At 39.6% G+C, this 7,919-nt stretch overlaps 2 non-coding genes across 2 annotated transcripts; both read left to right on the plus strand.

The window, feature by feature from the left end:
• The first annotated feature begins 3,266 nt into the window (after window positions 1-3,266).
• On the plus strand, window positions 3,267-3,338 carry TRNAC-GCA (transfer RNA cysteine (anticodon GCA)). Its single transcript has one exon. It is a non-coding gene; the product is annotated as a tRNA-Cys (tRNA).
• Window positions 3,339-5,947: 2,609 nt separating this feature from the next.
• On the plus strand, window positions 5,948-6,019 carry TRNAC-GCA (transfer RNA cysteine (anticodon GCA)). Its single transcript has one exon. It is a non-coding gene; the product is annotated as a tRNA-Cys (tRNA).
• Window positions 6,020-7,919: the final 1,900 nt, after the last annotated feature.

Genomic DNA, 7,919 nt, shown 5'->3' on the forward strand with positions numbered 1-7,919 from the left:
CTAACACTTGTTGTCTCTTGTCTTTTTGATAATAATCATCCTAACAGGCATGAAGTTATATTTCACTGTGGTTTTGATTTGCATTTCTGTGATGGATTAATGATGTTGAGAACTTTTTTAAGTGTAATTGATGACTGTTTGTATGTCATCTTTGAGAAAATGTCTATTTGTGTCCTTTGCCCACTTTTTAATTGGACTATTTGTTTTTTTTTTCTGTTGAATTATGTAAATTTTTTACATATTTTGAATATTAACCCCTTGTCAGATATGTGGTTTGGAAATACTTTATCCCATTCTGTAAGTTACCTTTTCATTTTTTAATTGTCTCATTTGCTGTGTAGAAACTTTGAAAAACTTAAATTCTCTTTTCCATTACTAAATAGTTTTATGGGATCTAGAAATATTAGGAGGTTTCAGTTTCTAAAACCCTGTGGTTGAATGTATTTTGAATAATTACTACAAATTTTCGGAGTTCTCTGCAAGATGTTTTGTTTTGTAATCCCCTCCTCTTTTGTGGCTCTGATGAAAATCTTTGAGGGCTAGGCTTTGGAATTCAGACCAGACTGTCTGGCTTATATACCTTATAATTAAAACAAACATTAATTTTTACTTTTGCTTATGTTTTCAGAGCACTGAGAGCAAATTCATGTATGTGACCTCATGTCGGCAGAGGGTTGGGGTTGTAAGAGCAGATCAGTTCAGCTTTTACCTTGTGGCAGGTGCTGTTCTGGGCCTCATGGGGTTTATACAATCTCAACAAATATGAATAGGATCCTCAAAACTAGTGCAGGCCTGACTATACTTTCCAGAGTATGCTGTGTGTATTAGTCAGCATTCTCTAGAGAAAAAGAATCAAATACACACACAAATATATATATTTATATACATACACACATATACATACACATATATGTATATATGTATATGCATGCACACACACATAGACACATATACATATAGAAAGAGATTTATTATGAGGAATTGGCTCATATGATTATATAGGCTGAGAAATTCTAAGATCTCTAGTTAGTAAGCTGGAGACCCAGGATTGCTGATGGTATCGTTTTAGGTTGAAAGCCAGCAGGCTCAAGACCCAAGAAAAGCTGACATTTCATTTTGAGTCCAGAGGCTGGAAAAGACATGTCCCAGCTCAAAGCAGTCAGGCAGGAGGAGTTCCCTCTTACTCAGTGTTTTTGCTCTATTTGGGTCTCAACTTGATTGGGGGAAGCCCACCTACATTAGTGAGGGCAATCTGCACTACTCAGTCTAGTAATTCTTATGTTAATCTCAACCAGAAATACCTTCACAGACACTCAGAATAACGTTTAAACAAGTATCTGGGCACCCTGTGGACCAGTCAGGTTAAACTATTAAATTAATAAATATACTATGGTTACCACTGAGGGTTTTCAGGATGACTTTGGGGACATATGGACAAGTCGACTAGTTGTGTGACCTTGGGCAAGTTATTTAACTACACTGTGACTCAGTTTTCTCATTTGCAAGGTAAAGATAATAGCATTTCTTTCCTCACTGGGTCATCTTGAGGATTAAATGAGTTAGTGTTTGTAAAGTGCTTAGAAGCATGCATGGCAAGTTGTAAATGTAACATGTTAAATATGATTTTAACATATTTTAGTAGTTATCGGTTTATTTTGATGTCCAGTAAAAAGAAATATACCTAGCATAATTTCAAGGATATTTTTGGACAGGATGAGGCTAAGTAAAAAACAGTAAGTTGATTTCAAGACAAATATTAAGTAAATGCTACTACAGGAGGTATGTGGAAATGATTAAAACTGTGACAATGGAAGAAGTAAGTGATAACATTTAGAAAATACCCACTTTTCTGAGGAATTTCCTGGAACTGAAACTTTCCTGGGATGTAGAACATTTAGTACTAAAACTTGGTGAGTTCCCAGTAAATTAGGATGGTTGGTCACCCTGTATTCAACTACAGCCTGACATTTATCCCATAAACATTTTTTTGAATATTTGTATTGTTCCAGGCAGTGGGAGCTTCCAAAGGATCCCTGCTTATAACAGGCTGTAAGTAGAGTGGACCCCAGTCCAGATCCTGCCACTGAATGCTTGTGATTTTAAGCAAGGCTCTTTGACTTCTCTCAACCTGTGTTTCTTAGAGTATAGCAGTGGTTGAAACAATGATCCCTAAAACGCTTCCAGCGCTGGAGTTCTTTGAGATGAAGCACAGGGTACATCTGCTACTGTTAAACTCTTAACACCCACGGATGGCCAGCAGGAGAGACAAACAATGAGCAAAGCATGCACTGTGATTCTTTTCTTAGCTCTCAAGTCCAGCCTGAGGCAGGGGAACCTCTTCTATGCTTCCAACCAACCAAAACCCTGACGCAAAATGATCATCCCAAATGTAGGACCCCTTGGAACTGCCTGAGTAATGTTATGTGGCCTAGGAAATTGGCAGAAGAGAGACTTCTCAATAGGCTCAAACATGCAAGATTTACATAAGAAGCACCTGCACAATTTATTAGGGTGAGAGAAGATTTTTATGAGGTAAGGAAATACAGGTTGCTGTAATTGTGGTTGCGTTTAGGAGCTGAAAATGAATCTTTGGTGGTAGGACTGGGGTAAATTATCTACTTGGTTGATTAAGAGACCCTCATCTGGAATCTCGTTTCTCTTTATCAAATAACCTTTCAAAGTTGACAATATTCCACATTTCAGGCAAGTTATGTTACACAAGAGTGTAAGTCACTGACCATCTGTTTTTGTGTGACTAAAATAATCTTACAGTTGTGGCTTGGAAAAGCTATCTCACACAAATTGTTATTTATACATATTTTTTCCAGAGTCAATTTAATGCAACAAATATCTAGAGTGCCAGTTTTGAGCTCAATTCTGTGAAATCATGAAGAGGAATAAGAATCTCAGTTGCTAGGAGCCTTGGCTAAGAGAAGCTAGACAGGAATCCAGTCATCCACATTATATTGATGTTGCCATTTGTGCAGAATCTCATTATTTTTACTTGGAACTGAGGTTTGCTTTATGTGAGATATGGTGGACAGGAATAAGGCTCTGGGTACTGGCCAGTCTAAGAAGAGTTTCTTGGCTCCTGAGAACTAAGTTCTGTCTTTTATAATAAACCTCTTCTAAAGCTTGTAATGCCCAGACTTCCTTCAGACGACATTCTAATTATAGCTCCCCTGAGTCATTGGAGGTTTTTAGAACCAGAATGTTGAGAGAGCAAGTGAGAGAGAGATAGGCTATAAAAGCAGGTTTACCAGTATGGGGGTATAGCTCAGGGGTAGAGCATTTGACTGCAGATCAAGAGGTCCCTGGTTCAAATCCAGGTGCCCCCTATGTATTTCTGTTTTTGTTTCAGAAGAAGATGGATTGACTTTGACTTCTTATCTTCTATGGCTCATGGCTGATTGGATAATAACTAATGTCCCTTGCTTCCATTCTTAATACATGCTAGTCTAGGTCTTTACATTGGTTCTCCTCTACGTCTGACCACAGTTTTATAAGATACATATTTGTTTGTATGTATTTCCATTTTACATGAGGAGGCTGAGACTTGGAGATACTCAGTAATTCACTCAAGGTCAAAATGCTATAAAGGGCAGATTCAGGATTTGAACTCAGAGCACACACTCTCACTGACTTAAGTATACTACACATACTGCTCTCCTAATGTCAAAAGCTTTGTGACAAAATTCTACTAGGCAATGTTTCCACAGTCCTGTGATTGCCCATAGAGTTTTAGAACCTGTTAGCTACCAGGAAAGCCAGGGACTTAGTGACTGTGCCCATACTTTGCATTGCCCAGGGAAAAGCAAAGGAATAGAGTTTTATCCATTGAACACTTTAGCAGGAGTGTAAATAAGAACTGGGCTGAAGTTTAAGGAACTGCACTTTTTCCTCTTTAAAGCTTAATGATTTCTATTACCTTCCATCCCCTGTTCATTTCCTACAGCCAAGTACCCCCTCATTGGGTAACTTGATTCAGGACCCAGGCATGGAGCCAGAAGTCAGGTGTAACTCCCACCCACAATACAGGCAATGCTTTGTTTTTAGATCAGTCCGAACAACATACACTGGGCACCTACTATATACCAGAAACATGAAAAGTGTGAACCCAGAGTTGAATAAGACATTAACTCCTGCCCTCATTCAGGGTGTAGGCATATAAAATAAGGAAATAGAGTGGATGAGCTGTACCTAGCTGTGGTAGGTGCAGTAATACAGAAGAGGTAGTGATTACATCTGTCCAGGGGAGGGGAGGTGAAGGCAAGCTTCTGGAGGAGCTGATGGGCAATCAGGGTTTCAAAGATGGATAATATCTCACACATGGAGGGTGGAATGGAGGTGGGGTTGTGGAGGGGTGGGGGTTGCAATTCCAGGCATAGAAAACAGCTGAGCAGAGGCTGGAGCCAGGTAGATGCAGTTGGAGGCAGCTGGAGCACAAAATGTGATATGGGGAGTGTCAAAAGATAACATTGAAGCTGAGGAGGCAGGTAAAAATCAGATGAGAAGATTTGCATGTTGTGCTAAGAGACTTGAAGTTTATTATGAAGGCATTTAAAGGGCAGTGATCTAGATGGACTTAGTTTTCAAACAGGCTGCTCTGGAAGCAGTACAGGGTAGATGTCGGGGGTGGAGGCCGGGAGGGTATTTAGGAGGTGGTGGCACTGACAGTGCAGGGTGGAGATGGACTTGAGCAATGTCAGAGGTAAAATCAATAGCACCTGGTGATTCACTGCAACTGGGGAGGAGGGTGGGAGGAGCCTAGAGTGCCTTAAGTGTTTTTGTTTAGATGACTGAGTACAGACAGGGTGGTGGCATCTCCAGCCAAAATAGGAAGGAGACTACTCAGCTGGTTAAGCAAGCAGACTCTTCACACAGTCTGAACCTGTGCTGGAATCTGGCCCCACCACCTGCTAGCTGTGAGACTTAGGGCTAGATGTTCCAATCAATTGATGCCTCAGTTTCCAACTTGTATACTACTACTACTGTTTATTTTATAGGATTTTTGTAACAATTACATGGGAGGTTGTGCATAGAACTTTTAGTACCATGCGTAACATATTGAAAATGCCCAACATATGTGAGCTATTATTAGTACAAAGCGAAATAGGTGGAGAGGCAGGTTTGGGCAAGAAGATGATAAGCTTAGGTTTAGGTGTACTGGATTTGAAATCTGAGGCTCTTGTTAGACATCAGATTGAGGGGTGCTGGGAGTGGGTGTCTGGGGCCTTCAGACAGCTTGTGAGCTGGAGCTCTGACTGATGTGTGTTCCCTGGTCCCATGGTAGCTGACAGACCTCACCAGGGAAAATTTGTTGCACTGACAAAAATTTTCTTGACCTTTTGTTCAATCTTGGAGATGCACAAGATTGAGTTCTCAGATTGGAATAGGAATCAGAGGTGTTCAAAATTGAATTTTGGGCTTTGGAATATCCAGTGTGTTTTGTTTTTCTCTTTGGTGATTTATTTTTAAAATTCTGAAGTGAGACGGTTGGTCCTGGATGAGGTCTCCATTGAAAATCTGATGAAAATATGCACAATATACAGTATGTGCAAATACATAGTATCTGCTTATAATTTCAAAATTGAACGTGAACATCTGAAATCCACTTGTGGATACCCGGGTAAGATCCCCTCCATGTCCAATACTTGTTAGTATCCTTTGATGCTCAAAACATTTATTGATGTGCCCAGCAATCAATGGGCAGTTGGTGGTATATTTTTAAAGCTGGAATATTAGACTGAGGATACAGCACTGAGCTTCAGGTGCTGGGAAGAGAATGAGTATACATGCTCTAGGAAAAACAAGAGATGGTATGGCTAGGAGGAAATTGGGGATGAGCTTAAATTCAAAAGGAATCTTAGACACCAAAGGTATTTATGAGGTGTTTTGCAGGTCATAAAAATGGACTAAATGTTTATTTGAAGTCTACTACTGTCAAGGGGGTGTAGCTCAGTGGTAGAGCATTTGACTGCAGATCAAGAGGTCCCTGGTTCAAATCCAGGTGCCCCCTGTACCATGCTTTTGCTCTTCTTGGCAGCTTCATTAGAAGTCCTGGAATAGCATAAGGCAAGCAAGGTGCATAAGGCTCAAAATTTAAGAAGATGCTTTCAATCAGGTTCATGCAAGTGCCTTGGCTCATTAGTTGTCTTATAGCAGAGCTACCATCTCACATAAACTCACCCTTCCTCGAATGTGCACACACAAACACAGTCATAAGCCCTGACACATGCACACACACGTGCTTTCTTACATGTGTCTTTATCTCTTCTTTCCTGTATATTCAATCTTATTAACCAGGCACTTTTTATCTCCCTTTCTTCAAGTTTTTTATTTATTTTAGATTTCATGGAAGAGTTTGTAAATTCTGTAAGTTTTAGATTTACAGAATTAAGATAGCAATAGAGAGGTTTTGTATGCCCTTTACCTACCTTGTAATATGTTAACATTTTACAAAATAATGGTATATTTATTAAAACTATGAAAAGTTTGAGGTGATGGATATGCTAATTACCCCCAATATGATCATTATACACTGTACATTTATCAAGATATCACACTGTATCACAATTATTATGTGTCTATTACAGGTAACAATGAAAGAAAAGAACCTATGAAATAAATGCTGGTGCAACACTGTTTATTTTTATTTTTACTTTTTGTCAGTACAGATTAGATGTATATATTTATGGGTTACATGAGATATTTTGATACAGTCATGCAATCGTGCCACACCATTAACCAAATGACAGATTATTCACCAGTTAATTTTTTTTCTGCTATTTTTTTTTCCTGCTCCAGGATTCAATCCAGGATACCATGTTGCATTTATTTGCTATCATTGTAACGTCTCCTTAGTCTTCTTCAGACTGTGACAGTTTTTCAGTCTTTTCCTGTTTTTGTCATTTTTCTTTTAACCTTGACATTTATGAAAAATACTGGTTAAATATTTTGCAGAATGCCCTCACTTTGGATTTGTCATTATTAGACTGGGGTTGTGAATTTTTAGGAAAACTGTCACAAGGATAATGTGCCATTTTTCTCTCATCACATCAAGGATGCAAGATAATGCTGCAGCAATGAAAGGTAAAACTTTTAGGACTCCAGAATCTGGGGCATGTCAGGATATGCCTTCTAAAGTGAAATATGTGGCTGTGCCTTACACTGCTCACCACACAGAACAAGACCCATTGCTTGGTGAGCCAATTTGGATTTTGGTGGCTATATATTTTTTTTTTTTTTTTTTTGAGACGGAGTTTCACTCTTGTTACCCAGGCTGGAGTGCAATGGCGCGATCTCGGCTAACCGCAACCTCCGCCTCCTGGGTTCAGGCAATTCTCCTGCCTCAGCCTCCTGAGTAGCTGGGATTACAGGCAGGCGCCACCATGCCCAGCTAATTGTTTGTATTTTTAGTAGAGACGGGGTTTCACCATGTTGACCAGGATGGTCTCGATCTCTTGACCTTGTGATCCACCCACCTGGGCCTTGCAAAGTGCTGGGATTACAGGCTTGAGCCACCGCGCCCGGCCGGTGGCAATATATTTTGATGTGCTTCTCTCATATATTTACCAGATAACAATAACCCATAAGACTGTCAGGTTTTAGTGGATCCCAGACCAAGAAAAGGGTCTACAGAAATAGTAGACTCTAGTGAAATCTGGTCTTCCATTTCAGTGTTATGACTTAGTATTGAAAGTGTATGTGTTTACACGTATGCTCATTATAGCACTATTCACAATAGCAAAGATACAGAATCAACCCAAATGCCCATCAATGATAGACTGGATAAAGAAAATGTGGTACATATACATCATGGAATACTATCCAGCCATAAAAAAGGAATGAGATCATGTCCTTCACAGGGAATGGAGGGAGCTGGAAGCCATTTTCCCCAGTAAACTAACACAAGAACA

Source organism: Callithrix jacchus, chromosome 17 (genome assembly GCF_049354715.1).
Source record: "Callithrix jacchus isolate 240 chromosome 17, calJac240_pri, whole genome shotgun sequence".
Classification (NCBI taxonomy): domain Eukaryota; kingdom Metazoa; phylum Chordata; class Mammalia; order Primates; family Cebidae; genus Callithrix; species Callithrix jacchus.